Here is a 14,088-nt window from a genome sequence, read left to right on the forward strand (position 1 = left end):
ATGAATTGAAAAATCTACCCCTAGTCTCTAGGCATATGTAATCATAATAATAAATCTTTGAAACTATTTTAATCTTTCAGAGAGTATAAGGAATAATATGCATAGTGCTTATCCCTGATGTGGTTTTATTTATGCACAAGGGGACCTGTTATTAGTTTCATTTTTCAGGCAAAGGCATAAAGTGATTTCCTGTGTGACCCATGGTTACTGAGTGAGGATGGCTCTGGAGATAAGAGGCTGGTTCCCCAACCAGATGCATGTACCCTGGTCCTTTCACTAGTTCAACAAATAAAGTTTATTTGATTTTTAAAATGCATTGGTTTTCATGTCTCCAAAAGGAGACCTGGGAACTGAAATGAAGGCTGTTAACACTCTCGGCTAGCAGCTGGCACACTCTATTAGTCAATGCTTCTGTACATCACCCATCGTGATCTGAAAGGATCCTGGAGTTCTGTAAGGTCCTAATGAGCCTTCTGAGCAGGCAAACAAAGATTAAATTATTTTCTCTCTTGTTTTGGTATTAACTATGCTCTCATTCTCACTCCCCCGCTCTTCCTGTTCATTCTCCCTCACACCCAGGTAAATCCTGTTGGTCCTTCAAAGCCCAGGATACCTCACCTCCTCCAGAAAATTATCTCCAACCACAACTACCTCCTTCGTTGCTGTCTTCTCTGAATCATAGTTTCCCTTGTGGTCAAGCCTTTGTCATTGTTTCATGTCTCTTAGATTGTTTACCAACTAGATTTTCAGCATCTTTAAGGTAAGAACCTAAATACTAGAAACATAGTAAGTGAAGAATAAATAAATTTCATCGCTTGAAAACTGGAAATATACTAAGCTATAAATGATAGACTGCTATTAATAGATTAATCTAAGCCCCTATTAATCTAAATTAACCAGAAAGAACTCTCCATTATTCAAACTTAACAGACACCAGGGACTTTTGGGTTCCTGCCAACTGGGCCAGAGTCTCTTTGAAAGCATGCATTTGTGACAAGAGGTCCTGCCTAATGAGGACTTTGATCTGACATGAGGAGGCATGATCCCCGGTGAGATACTTGTGTCCATGTCTGCCTTGCAGCCCCACACAGTTTCTAAAGCCCTGGGGGAGTGGGGCCTGAGGCTGACTCAGAACTGCAACTGTGTTCAGTGTCCTGGGCAGCACACTGTCTGAATCATATCACAGCGAATGTAGGCCTGTGCTAAACAAGGCAGGAACTCACCACCTCCTCACTCCCTACAACCTGCCCAATGTCTCAACATCTCCAGGGCTGGTCCCCATCCTGGAAAAGGAAATATCACTTAGATAGTGGGTTCCACAGCCAGGTTATACACTCTGGTGAGCACCAGGGAAGGTGCTATATTTGGTGAAGGTGTTGGGGCTCTGACGTCATTTTCTCAAGGCCGGGGCACATTGCGTGTATGGGCTCTTCTGTCCTTGCTCAGGATATCAGTGTTGAATACCAGTGGCTGACAGCATCACAGTTACAAGCCTAAGCTGTCCTCTTGGGCATTTGAATTTTCATGGAGGAAATTATGTATTTGCTAAAAATAACATTTTAATCAAATGTCCTCTAGAACCAGACCACAGTGGGGCTGTAACATTACAAAAGAAAAGAAAGGGACATCAAGATCTAGAATTTGAAGTAAGTTAGAACCTCCTGGTTTCCAGTTTTCAAAACTGTAGGGATTTCCTGTCACTATGTGTCTTGTAACAAGACGATTAGATTGAAGCAGAGACTTCTTCAGAACCACTGTTAAGGATAACAAAAGTTTTCTTTGGGAACTGTCGTTTTCATACCTGGCTTTCACGTCGGGGAAATTATGTTAAATTAACTGTCAAGGCCTCCAGGGATTAGCAAATTTATAGATAATTCCTATTTCCATTTCAAGTGAATGTCTTAATTTTTTTTTCTCTCTGCTTGTACATGTGTATAATTCAATAGATAACTGTTGAGCCTAGAAAAATAAGCAATCGTACCTCTATCTCCTCTCCTGTTTTGTTTTTTTTATAGCTAATGTTTAAAAATATTCTTTTGAAATGCTAAAAGACTCTAAAATATTTAATAAACAGACTAGTAAATTGAGAACCTAAGTGTCAAACAACAGAAACAATGTACCCATTTGCCGTTTGGTAGACAGAATATGGAACTACCTTGCAGGAGACAAACACACAAAAAAATACAAAATACAAAATAAACTCTGCCTGACACTAGACCTATCAAGTAGATCCTACAAACGGGCTAAATAACAACAGTAAACAACAAGAATAGTTTCCTTGTTTGAGACAAGCTGGTTTTCAGTCCGAAACCTTTCACAGACATTAATCTCATTTCATGCTGTAATCATTGAGATGGGCAGAGGTTATCGCCACTTTACAGGTTAGAAAATTGAGTCTCAGAGAGGTTCAATAACTAGCATAAAGCCACACAGCTGAGAAGGGATTGGGCCAATGCTAAAACCGCATCTTTTTACTCCAAACTCAGTGCTATTTTCAGGATACGCTGGTGCAAGTAGAAGGCATTGCATACCTCCAATCATCCTTTGTTTCTGGATTAACCTAGAGACTATCTCGTGTGACCCTTTTCGTCTGGCTCACTCAGCCTGGATTACATTGAGAGGGCTATTATTGTTACCCGTGTTCTGTTGGTGATGGCTCTACTGAGCAGGTCCTTTTAAAAAACTTGCAGCTAAGAATTTCAAAGCAATGTTACCCAAGAGAAAATCCAGGCCCTGAGGGGCTGGACCACCTTATTTCAGTCCCTATGGTAATACTACAGGAAGAACAAAGTGTCTCATCTTCCCTGTCCTCTAACAAACCCCAGAACGGGGGTCAGCAGCCCATGACAGTGACGCTTTGCTAATGCTGTGGAGGACGTGGTGTCGGTCACGACAGGGCCATCAGACAAAACCCCTTATCAGGGCTCCTCTTCTCCTCAAACCAAAAGAAATATTTGCTAAAAAAAAAAAAAAAAAAAGTTTTAAAATGGCAAAACGTAAAGCATTATCGTCACTTTCGTATTTTGTGTGCTCCAACAGAAATACTTTTTATCCTATTTCCTTGCTTCTGCCTTCTCTATTTGCCAGTCCAGCACCTGTTTTGCATATAGTAGGCTCTTAGTAAAAACGTGCTGATATTACTGTTGACTTTTCACACCTTACAGGTATCCCGTCTAGGAATACTTTCAGGGACTCCTAAAGCTGAAAAGATTTTATTTAATTAACCCATAACTGCAGCATGCCAAAAATGCTTAGAGATCATCCAGTAACCCTTGTTGTAAGATCGACCCTACATACACACTCAAGAGCTCTCCAGACGTTCAGAGCCCGTTGTGGTTTCAGAATGCAGTTGCTGTTTCTCACTTATCTCCATGCTCTTCTCTTCTCCTCGACTACCCTTCGCTACTCCACATTCACCTGGTTGTCCTGTCCAACAGAGCTGAGGAGTCATCTCTTCAGGGAGGATGCCCTTACTGAAGACCTGCCTAACTCCATCCCCACCCTAAGACTAGCCTTCCTCCTACTATAATCATTTATGTCTTTTTTTATCTCCTCATTGGACTGTAATTCTTTGAAACCCACTTATTATTGGGTTCTGTATCTTCCCACCTAGCATGGTGCCTGGCACGTCAGTGGTGCTCAGACCATGTTTGCTAAATGACTGGTGCCAAGAGCTATTGCAAAAGAAGCTGGAATGATGAATGGAAAAGCTTATTTAAGTCATTCTCTTCAAAAATCTTAGACTCTGGGTGTCCTTGGCTCTCAAGCGGGTAGTCCTGGAGTATTTCTCATGTATTCCATAACAGGAAGTTTAGACAGTCCATTCAGCAACTTCTGTAGGTCAAGTATCTTCCATGGCTATCGGCAAGTGGAAACTGCCATGCAGTGATGATAATTTAATGTTTTCTTCCTTATTTTAAAAAAGTTGTGATGTGTGAGTATATATACAGAAAAGTACATAAACCACATACAGTCAGTTTAGCAAATAAATAAAATAAAAAGAACACCCACATACATATCCACTAGCCAGGACAAGAAAAAGAAAACTGCCAGCATTACAGAAGATCCCGTGGGCCCTTCCTGGTGACAGCTTTGCCCTTTCTTCTTAGAGGTAAAATCTGTGCTGACTTTTACGAGCATAATTCTTTTGTTTTTTCTAATGGTTTTACCAGTCATGTATGCAACTCTAAACAATAAAGTTTTGCTTCCCATTTTTGACATTAATATAACTGGGACCATTCTGTCTGTATACGTTCATTCAGCATTGTATTTGTGGGATTCATCTATGTACCTGCATGTGTTAGAGCATGGTATTCCATGGTGTGAATAAACTACAAAGTAAATCAGCTGTTCTATTGTCAATGGTATTTGGGTTGTATCAAAGTCGTAGTCATAGCAAATAGTGCTGCTGTCAACATTCTTATGTTACTTGGTGCACATACAAACAAAATTTGCTAGGATATACACCTCAGGGTTATATTTCCAGATATTTATATTTCTGGATAATATATCATGCCACAAAAACTTGCAAGATGGTGCAACAGTCAGGAAGAGGTTCCAATGTTCATCGCTTCTTCTTTGTCAGACTTCCAGAGGTTTGCCCATCAAGCGGATACGGAAGGAATCCCATCGTGATTATATTTGTTTTCACTGATTATTAATTTTATATTTAGTGGCAGTTATAGTTCCTTTTTGTGAAATGTCCGTTTAAGCCTTTTACCCATTTTTGTTATTGGGTTTCTATGCCTTTTTCTTAGTGACTTGGAAGAATTCTTTAAATATTTAGAATATTAGTCTGTTGTTTGTTATGTATGTTGCAAATGTTTTCTCTCGTCCTGTGTGTGTGGTTTATACTTTTACCATTTTCATGTTGCCATTTGATAAAGAGAATGTCTTCATTTTGATGTAGAAAAAAATTTACAAATTTACAAGTGTTTTCTTGATAGTGTTTTTTTTTCCCCCATCTCATTTAGGAAGGTCTTACCCCAAGATCATGACAATATCTTTCCTTATTGATTTTCTTTCCACTTCTAGTCTTTTAATCCACTGAAATCAACTCTTTTACTATGGCATGAGGTAATGACCCAATCTCATTTTTTCTATGTGGATACTTAATTATCCCAACAACTTATTGAAAAGTCCTTGCTTTCCCCACTGATCTTAATATCTGGTAGAGCCTGGGAGTTCTACTTCTTCAAGAGTGTCTTGGATATTCTTATCAACCCTTTGTATATCCACATAAATTTTTAAATCAGCCTGCCGAGTTAGAAGAAGAAGAAGAAGAAGAAGAAGAAGAAGACGAAGAAGAAGAAGAAGAAGAAGAAGAAGAAGAAGAAGAAGAAGAAGAAGAAGAAGAAGAAGAAGAAGAAGAAGAAGAAGAAGAACCACTACCACCACCACCAAATTCATGAACATTTTCTTGGGTTTTCATTAAATTTGTAACAATTCAAGGACAAGTGACGTATTTCCAAAAATTGACTATTCTGATTCGTAAACTTGGTGTATCTCTCCACTTACTTAGTTTTCTTTTTTAATGTCTCTCAATAACACTTAATAATTTTCTCTGTAGATTTCTTGGACAAAAATATTTTGTTAGCTTTATTCCCAAGGATATTATCTTGTTTTATGCTATTGTAAATGGTAGCTCTTTTGTTTCATTTTCAAATTGTTACTTGATTATATGAATTAAATTTATTGTTTAAATATTGAATGTGAATACTACAACCATGTCAAACCCTTGTAATTATTATAATAATTTCTCTATGGATTCTTTTGATTTTTCTACATATAATTATATCATCTGTGACTAGTGACAGTTATTTCCCCTCACTTTTCAATTCTTTTACCTTTTAGTTCTTTTTATTGTTTTATTGAGTTGGCAAAGAACTCCAGGACAAGGTTGAATGGTAGTAGCAATAGTGAGAATTCTTCCAAATTTCCAAATGAGAACTCTCAAAGTTTCAACATTTAGTTTGATGTTTACAGTAAGACTGTCATAGATACCCTTTATAAAATTAAGGAAATTTTATTTCTATTCCTATTTTGCTAAGAGTTTCATCATGAATGAATGTTGACTTTTACCAAATACCTTCCTTGCATCTCTGTGATAATCACATAATTTTTTTCTCCTTTTTTTCTGTTAATGTAGTGAATTACACAAATTGCTTTTCCAAAGTTACACTAATCTTGCATTCCTAAGATAAACTTAAATTAGTCATGATGTACTTTTTTTATGTATATTACTGGATTCAGTTTACTAATTGTAGTTTATGTTTGGCATTTACATTCATGAGTGAGATTGGGCTCTAATTTTCCTTTCTCATTTTGCCTTTGTTGAGTGTTAGAATCAAGATTATGGGTAGTATCATAAAGCATAATGGAAGATTTGCCCTTTTATTCTATTGTCTGAAGGAATGAATATAAATTAGAAATATTTCTCCCTTGAACATTTATAGAACTTACTGGTAAAGTCATCTGGGCCTAGAGAGTTCTGGATAAAAAGTTTTTTTTTTATTGTTTTTGTTTTGCTAGTTAAAGTAAAATTCACAATTCTTATTTCTTCATGAGAAGGAATTTGTATATTTTTCCAGGAATATATACATTTCTTATTTATTTTCAAATGTACTGGCATTAAAGTTTTCATATATCCTATTATTATCTTTTCAATGTGTGCTGTATTGTGGTAATGTCCACTTTTTACTCCTGATGTTGATTGTTTATGCATTTCTTCTTCATTTTCTTAATCAGTCTTATCAGAGGTCTGTCAATTTTATCCACATTTTCAAAGAATCAATTTTTAGTTTTGTCTGTTCTCTTTATCATATTTCTATTTTATATAATATTTTTCTATTCCATTGATTTATCTTTTATCTTAATTGCATTCTTTATTTTTCCTAGTTTCTGAAGTTGGAATTTTCAGCCTTTCTTTTTTTCTAATTCATCCATTTGAGGCTATAAATTTTCTTCTTTATAATGTTTTAACTGCATCTTTTGGTTTTCTGGTAACTAACAAAAAAAAAGAATAAGAAGAAGAAAGCAAAAAAAGGAAAAACATAAAGAAAAAGAAAAAGTCTTCATTTGTAGTCTGGCAATTCCATATATTTGTGTTGTAAGTACTCCACTATGAGTGATTTCAAGCTACTAGCGGGTTAACCATCAGCTGAAACTTTTCCTGAATATTTAACAATCATCTCTTGTAAATAGATACAAGCTATCTCTAGCACACCACTGGCTATACATCTCAAATTTTAAATAGTATTTTCACAATTGTTAGTTCAAATTATGTTCTGATTAACACCATACTTTCTTTTTTTCATACATTTCTTTGATTATTTAAAAGTGTGTGTCTAAATTCCCAATCACATGGGAATATTCTAGTTAATTTTTTTTTTTATTTCTAGCTTAATTGCATTTTTATTGGAGGTCATGCTTGATATGATTTCAGTTCAGTAAAATTTATTGAAATTGACTCAAGGCCTAGAAATAATTGATTCTTATAAATATTATGTGTGCCTGAAGAGAATATGTTTTCTGCAATTGTTTAAAGCAATGTTTTATATCCATCTTTTAGGTCAAATTTTTTATCTGGTTTAAACTGTCATAATTTTTTCCTGAAAGATGTATGATTAAAAAGGGTATATTAAAATCTTTCACTCTGTTATTATTTTCCTTCCTATATTTACATCAATTGTTACTTTATATACTTAGAAACCTTATTTTTTTTAGGCTTTTTACATATTTAAATTGTAATATTTTTGTTAGAGGGAGGTAGGTGGGGAAAAAGGGTCAAATATGTGGTGACATTAAAGAATTAAAAATAAATAAATTGAAAAATATTTTTGTTAATTAAAACATATGTCATTGTGGAATTATACTCTTTATATCTGGTAATTTTATTCGATTTTGTTTAATGTGAATGAATCCTTCTAAGATATCTGTTGATTAGTATTTGCCTGCTATATTTTTTCCATTTTTTTATCTTTCACCTTTTTGTACCCTTTTGTTTTAGATATCTTTTTAAAATAGTATATACAGGAATATATATCATATATAGCCAGAAAATCTTTGCAGTTTTCTGTTGTTGTTGTTTTTGTTGTCATTGTTGTTTTTACTGGAGACTTTAATCCATTTAAATTTTTGTAAGTTCTAATATTTGGGGGGTTAAAAATCTACTACCTTAGTTTGTTTATATTTGCCCTACTTCTCATATTTCTTTTTCTTTGTTACCTTCTTTGGATTTGTCCTTACTATTAATATTTTTTCTATTAGAGAATTATATATTTTATTTCTATTATTTTAATATTTACCCCCAAAAATGCAATATTCATACTTAATTTATAAAATTTTAAATTAATCAATACCCTGATGTTTATTGCAGATACTATAAAGACCTCAGAACACTTAACTCCATCGCCCCTCATTGACTCGTATGTTATTCTTTCTGGATGTTTTCATTCTTTTTCTCTTTAATTTGATGAGACATTAGTATTGTTTCAAAAATCAAGTATACTTATATCAGAATACAAATTTATAATTTGTCCTTTCTTTCTTCTTGCAAGAACACCTGTCTGAGAGCAGATGTGTGTTATAAGAACTGGAAATCCAGGGCAGATGATGAGAGAAGGCTTATAGTGAGCAAGACTCAAGGGAACATCTGAGAGCTGATGGTCAAGGCGAAGCTCAGGTCAGAGTTAGGCAAGAAAATGGAAGTCCAGCCCATGTGAAGAACCAAATCTTAGGCGAGTAGTTGGGAATCAGGTATCTGGACAAGCAAGGGACTAACAGACCAATCAAGCTGTACTGACCACAGATATAAGGAAGGCATCACAGCCAGGAGACCCACAAATTAAGGCAACTCCCAGCACAGTCAGGGAGTATCTTAGGTACATTTTGCTGAGTGGGGCACAAGCCCACAGATATGGTCATTAAGTCATGTTAGGGAACTGGAGAAATAGGGGTCAGGAATAAGAGCAGATATTACTGCATCTGTGGACACTTTTCTGTTCAAAGTATTGATTTTTAGAGCATAGTGCAATACCCAGCACTTAATAGGCACTCAATAAATAGACATCTGCTGACCTATTTACTGACTTATTGAACAAAAGGGGCCATGCCAGCCTTTGTAATGATGAAAACATGAATTGGACATGTTTCTTAACCTCAAGGAACTTATATCTAGGGATTGAGATCAATATTTAACTAAAATATAAGGCAAGGAGACAGAAGTTAAAATGACAAGGTAGAGCCATTAGCTCTGCCTGAGATCATCAAGGATGGTTCCATGGAGGAGGTGGCAGGTTTGTTTAGAGTGTCAACTAGGGGGCATCTTCATGATGATGACAACCACAGGAGACATCACTAATATTCAGAACCTGTGCTTCCAAAATTATTAACACGGAGGTCAGGGCAAGGACTTGCTCTGTGATTGACAGAGTCACCAGGAAAAGTCTGGCAAATAAGGGAGGTTCCTCCTTCAACCTTCCCCCACTCCCCTCACCAGCCAACTGAGAGCACTGTTGTCTCTGCTTCTTATGAGCTTTTCTTCTCGTCTCGTGATGCTTGTCACAGTCCACCTTATATTACATATGGACAAGTCCTGGGGCCTTCTAAGTTTCTGAGATTAGGAAATGGGCCAAGGCAGATTTTTGAGGATACCCAAATCCCTTGATGGTAAACATCACTGGGATTCAGCCAGCCATGGCATACACCACTTTCTACTCCAAGCCCAGACTCTGATGGTGGAGTTTCCATTGCAGTAAAGAGAGCAAGTGACGGGCATACTCTGTGTCTTCCACACTCTATGTAAGAATCCTTCAGGCCTATTCTGGTGCTTGCCTTTCTCATAATCCCATGTTAACACCAAAGAAGTCTCCAGAAGGGGAAGCAACACATAGAGGCTGCCTAGGATTCTCTCAGCTATATCTTCCTGCCTGACAATAGCACCCCAGGGCCCGAGTGAACACCTACTCTGACCTTCGAAGCCACTTAAACATGGCACCACAGACAGGGGCTGTGAGATTATTAGTGAGGTCCCCTGTACTGCCGAGGAGGGGATAACCTTTACCTGAGCCACTTCACAATCTGCCACCTCCCCCACAAGACCTTTCCTGTGATAATTCCTGTTTTCTCACTTTTTTTGAATCTCTGTTTCACATCATCCTGCCTTACAGTTACATATATAGTTTACGTGTAGCCATGTACAAAGATTAGAAGAATCTCGAGGGTAAAATCATGTCACATTTGTATCGGCCACAGGATCTAGTATAAGGCCATTCATCAAGTAGAAGCCAAATAGTATGTCAGTCGACAAATAGTTATGACTGAGTGTTAAATGCCAGAACTGTGCTACACGCAGGGAAGATGCTCTATGGGAATAAACTTAATCTGGAGGTTCGATTCATGTGCTAGTTTCCTGGGGCTCCGGTAACAAAGCACCATAACAAGATGGCCTAAAAAATAGAAGTTGATTGTCCCAGAGTTCTGGAAGCTGAAAATCCAAATCAAGGCATTATTAGTGTCACTTCTTTCTGAGGCCTGTGAGGCAGAAGCTAGTCCAGGCCTGGCTCCAAGCTTCTGGCGATCTCAGGAGTTCCTTGGTTTATAGACAGCATTCTCCCTGTGTCTTCACAATGCCTTCCCTCTGTAGGAGATATCTGAGCCCAAATTTCCCATTTTTATCAGGACACCAGTCACAATGTATTAGGATCCACCCTAATGGCCCCATCATAATCATTTGTGAAGACGCGATTTCCAAATAAGGTCACAGTCACAGGTACTGGGCTTTAGGACTTCAGTATCTTTTGGGGGACACAATTCAGCACATAACAGTTAGTATTTGAACATTTGCAGCTTCAGAGGAAGGACGTCCTAGGCTATAGATAAAAAATGAGCTAAAGCATGGAGATGGGAAGGGAAGTGATTTTGGTATGCTTGAAAGAATGACTGGTTTCATTTGGCTCTGTGATTAAAGTAATATAATGACTATAAATGCATCTGAATACTGTGCCCATGTACATGAAATTCATTTATATATAAATTCCCAGCATAGACGCTGACTCACTTTATCTCTCTGGTTCTGAATTTGCCTTTCTTTTTTGCATTTCAAGAGGTTACAGTTGGCATGACAATGCTGTCTGAGTGTATTCAGCATCTCCTTTGGTTCTGCAGAGATGCGGCACTGCCTGATGTGTTAGGGCACCCTTTGTGACTAGTTGGTGAGACCTTTGATCAGGAAGAGAGGAGTCAGCACAGACGGGCTCTCAAAAAGGGAGATTGAAGCCTCAGCCATAACTCCACCTAAAACATTATGTAAACCACGCTCATTTGCCATTCTGCAAGCACAGAATTCTGTCCTGGATTGACAGCTCCCAGAGACTGGCATCTGCAGTCTGCTCAAACTCTACTCTAAGAGTAGAGTTTGTCACATGTCACCTTTACTCAGGTACCACCTAATCCTTCAGCATGCCCCAGCCATGACCCAGCTACCACTTTTGAGAAATGTCGCAAGGCCACGTGCCAACAACAGACACTTCACAAATGATTTTCGGCCTCAGTGGTGGTGATGATAATGTCCAGGGTGCTAGGGAAAAGGCCAGTGACGCTGGCAGTGCTCTAGTGGTAATGGTCATAGTGCTGGTGACTGTGATGGTGGGAAACATAATGTTTTAATCCATTACTTCAGTTGAGTGTCACATGAGCCTGAAGCTTGGTGAGAAGTGGAACCATATGAATTCTTTATATCCCTCCTAATGCCTAGCCCAGGACTTTTCCTACCATATCGGGCAACTGGATCAATAAATACTCGATATGATCATTTCCTATCGAAATCATAGTTCCATGCTTAGGAATTATATCCTCACTCTGCAACTTATGAACTTCATGATCCTATAGAATCTACAGGAGCAAATGTGGACACTCTCTATCTGGATAGAATAAGCCATCAATTAACGAGCTCTATTTGTAGTATTGTTATCCTAATTTGGATTTTATTTTTTTAAAAACTAAAGTTTCTACAGGCTCGTCATAGAGTCTGTGAAGCTCCTTGCTCACTTTAAACACCAACATAGCAGTGGGTGAACTGAGGAGGCGCTAACAAATCTCTGCAATTGATACCCATCTGTTTCTGCCCCTACACGAGGCTAACTGTGGGACTGCAATGAGGATGACAAGTTTAAAAATGACCAACATGCCAATCAATGACTCAGCAGTGAAGAAAGAATGGAAATTGTTATTATTCATTTCATAAATCAAACCTCATCAGCTGTGACTAATATTCTTAAACTCTTTGTCTTAGGGAAGGAGGGATTAAGGATATGACCTCAGACACCACCTTCACCTCCCTATTGTGACCCTTCTCAGAGAGGGAGAATGAGAAGGTGCAGAGAAGGGTCAGTACCTCATCTCCAGAGACAGATTCTCCAGTGGTTCGGATGGAATTATCTTTCTGATTGTTTCTTGTCCATTTCTTTTTCTTTTCTGCTGATTGTCTGCTCCTTTCCATCTTCTCCTGATTCCTTCAGTGAGATATTAAACTAACTTATCTCATTTCTGCCCAAATGAGAAGGGGACCCAATTCAGGAAAAGGCCAAGGTCCATTTAAAAGTTCGTACAATGGTATCTTTGAAAAGAGTGTTAAGTATCTAGCTCAGATGGAAAATGCTTCCATCCTTGGTTTCAGAAATTATTCATCAGGATTGAAAATTCTTTCTTTCATACACACACACACACACACACACACACACACACACACCCCACACACACACACACACACACAGAGTAAGCGAGTGAGTGAGACAGACACAGAGAAAGACAGACAGACAGACAGACAAACCCAGACACATACACACAGACATATAAGGCTTTCAGATTTAACAAAGCTTTATTAAGCACTTTATTAAGTACTCTTGAGGACGAGGTGACAGCGTAGGAGAGGAGACAGGTGCACAGGATAGAACTGTGCCCCAGGCAGGGTGATCAGTGTTCTGATGGAGGTACAACATTTTGCTGTGAGAACAGGAATGAGTCCAGCTGGGAGGCTTGCAAAAGTCAGCTGCAACTCATTTCAATCAGGGCTTTGTTTTTCCCAGCTTTGTTAGTAGCTGATTGTTTCAATTTTGGTTAGATCTGACTCAGCTGTTAGCATTGTGGAACTAACCAGACCAGCTATGGTTCTATGTTTCTTAATAATAGCTCACATTTATTTAGTGCAGCTTTTGCACACAGCCTCTACATACATTATTCCATTTTATCCTCCTTCTATCCCTGTGACTAACTCTGGCAGAAATCAGGGACCGCCCAATGCTGAGCTCAATTCTACCACCCAGTAGGAACTCACTGTGATTCTGTTGAAAGAGGTTGGGAGGCCAGCTGGATGAAGGAAATTACCTATTTAGGTTAAGTGGCTTTCCCAAAATGTGGTGGGTCTTTAATACCTGCACTGGGACTCGAATCCAGCCTTTCAATATGTCTGTCCACTGTTCCTCGGACTCTATCTTCATGTACCACATGGCCAGGGACCAGTTGTTCTCGAGATCAGATTAACACGATTCCCCGAAATTCCCGAGTTTACTGGAGTTGGCATATTTTTCACAGGGCCCCATGATTATTCTCAGTCTTCATACTTATTTGCAGATTTCAAGAGAACAGTCAAAGAAATATTTTCTTTTGATTATCAGAGTCATCGCCATCATTATCAAAATTCATCTGACAGGAGTATCAGATGTATTGAATATTGGCATTGATTAAAGTCACCCTTCGAACTTCCATTCTCTTGCCAGCTGGACTTCTTACCACTAACGGCCCTAAACTTCAAGCAAAATAATTTATATATTTTTATATTTATTATATTTATCCCTAAATTTGTATTCAAAAGATGATATAGCCACAACCTTAAAGACATTTTTTTAAATCACTCAAATTAATACCAGGTTCATTTTTACATATCACCTAGGGTTTGTTGTAATACATAGTGACAGCTACAATTATGGTTTAGGCTATTTTTTTTTTCAATTTTAAATGGTATATTATATTATCAAGTCTTCTTTTTTGCCATTGTGGTTTAGGTTATTTTTTTAATCAGCTACCAGTCTA

The sequence above is a fragment of the Pteropus vampyrus genome, unplaced genomic scaffold, assembly GCF_000151845.1.
Source record: "Pteropus vampyrus isolate Shadow unplaced genomic scaffold, Pvam_2.0 Scaffold283, whole genome shotgun sequence".
Classification (NCBI taxonomy): domain Eukaryota; kingdom Metazoa; phylum Chordata; class Mammalia; order Chiroptera; family Pteropodidae; genus Pteropus; species Pteropus vampyrus.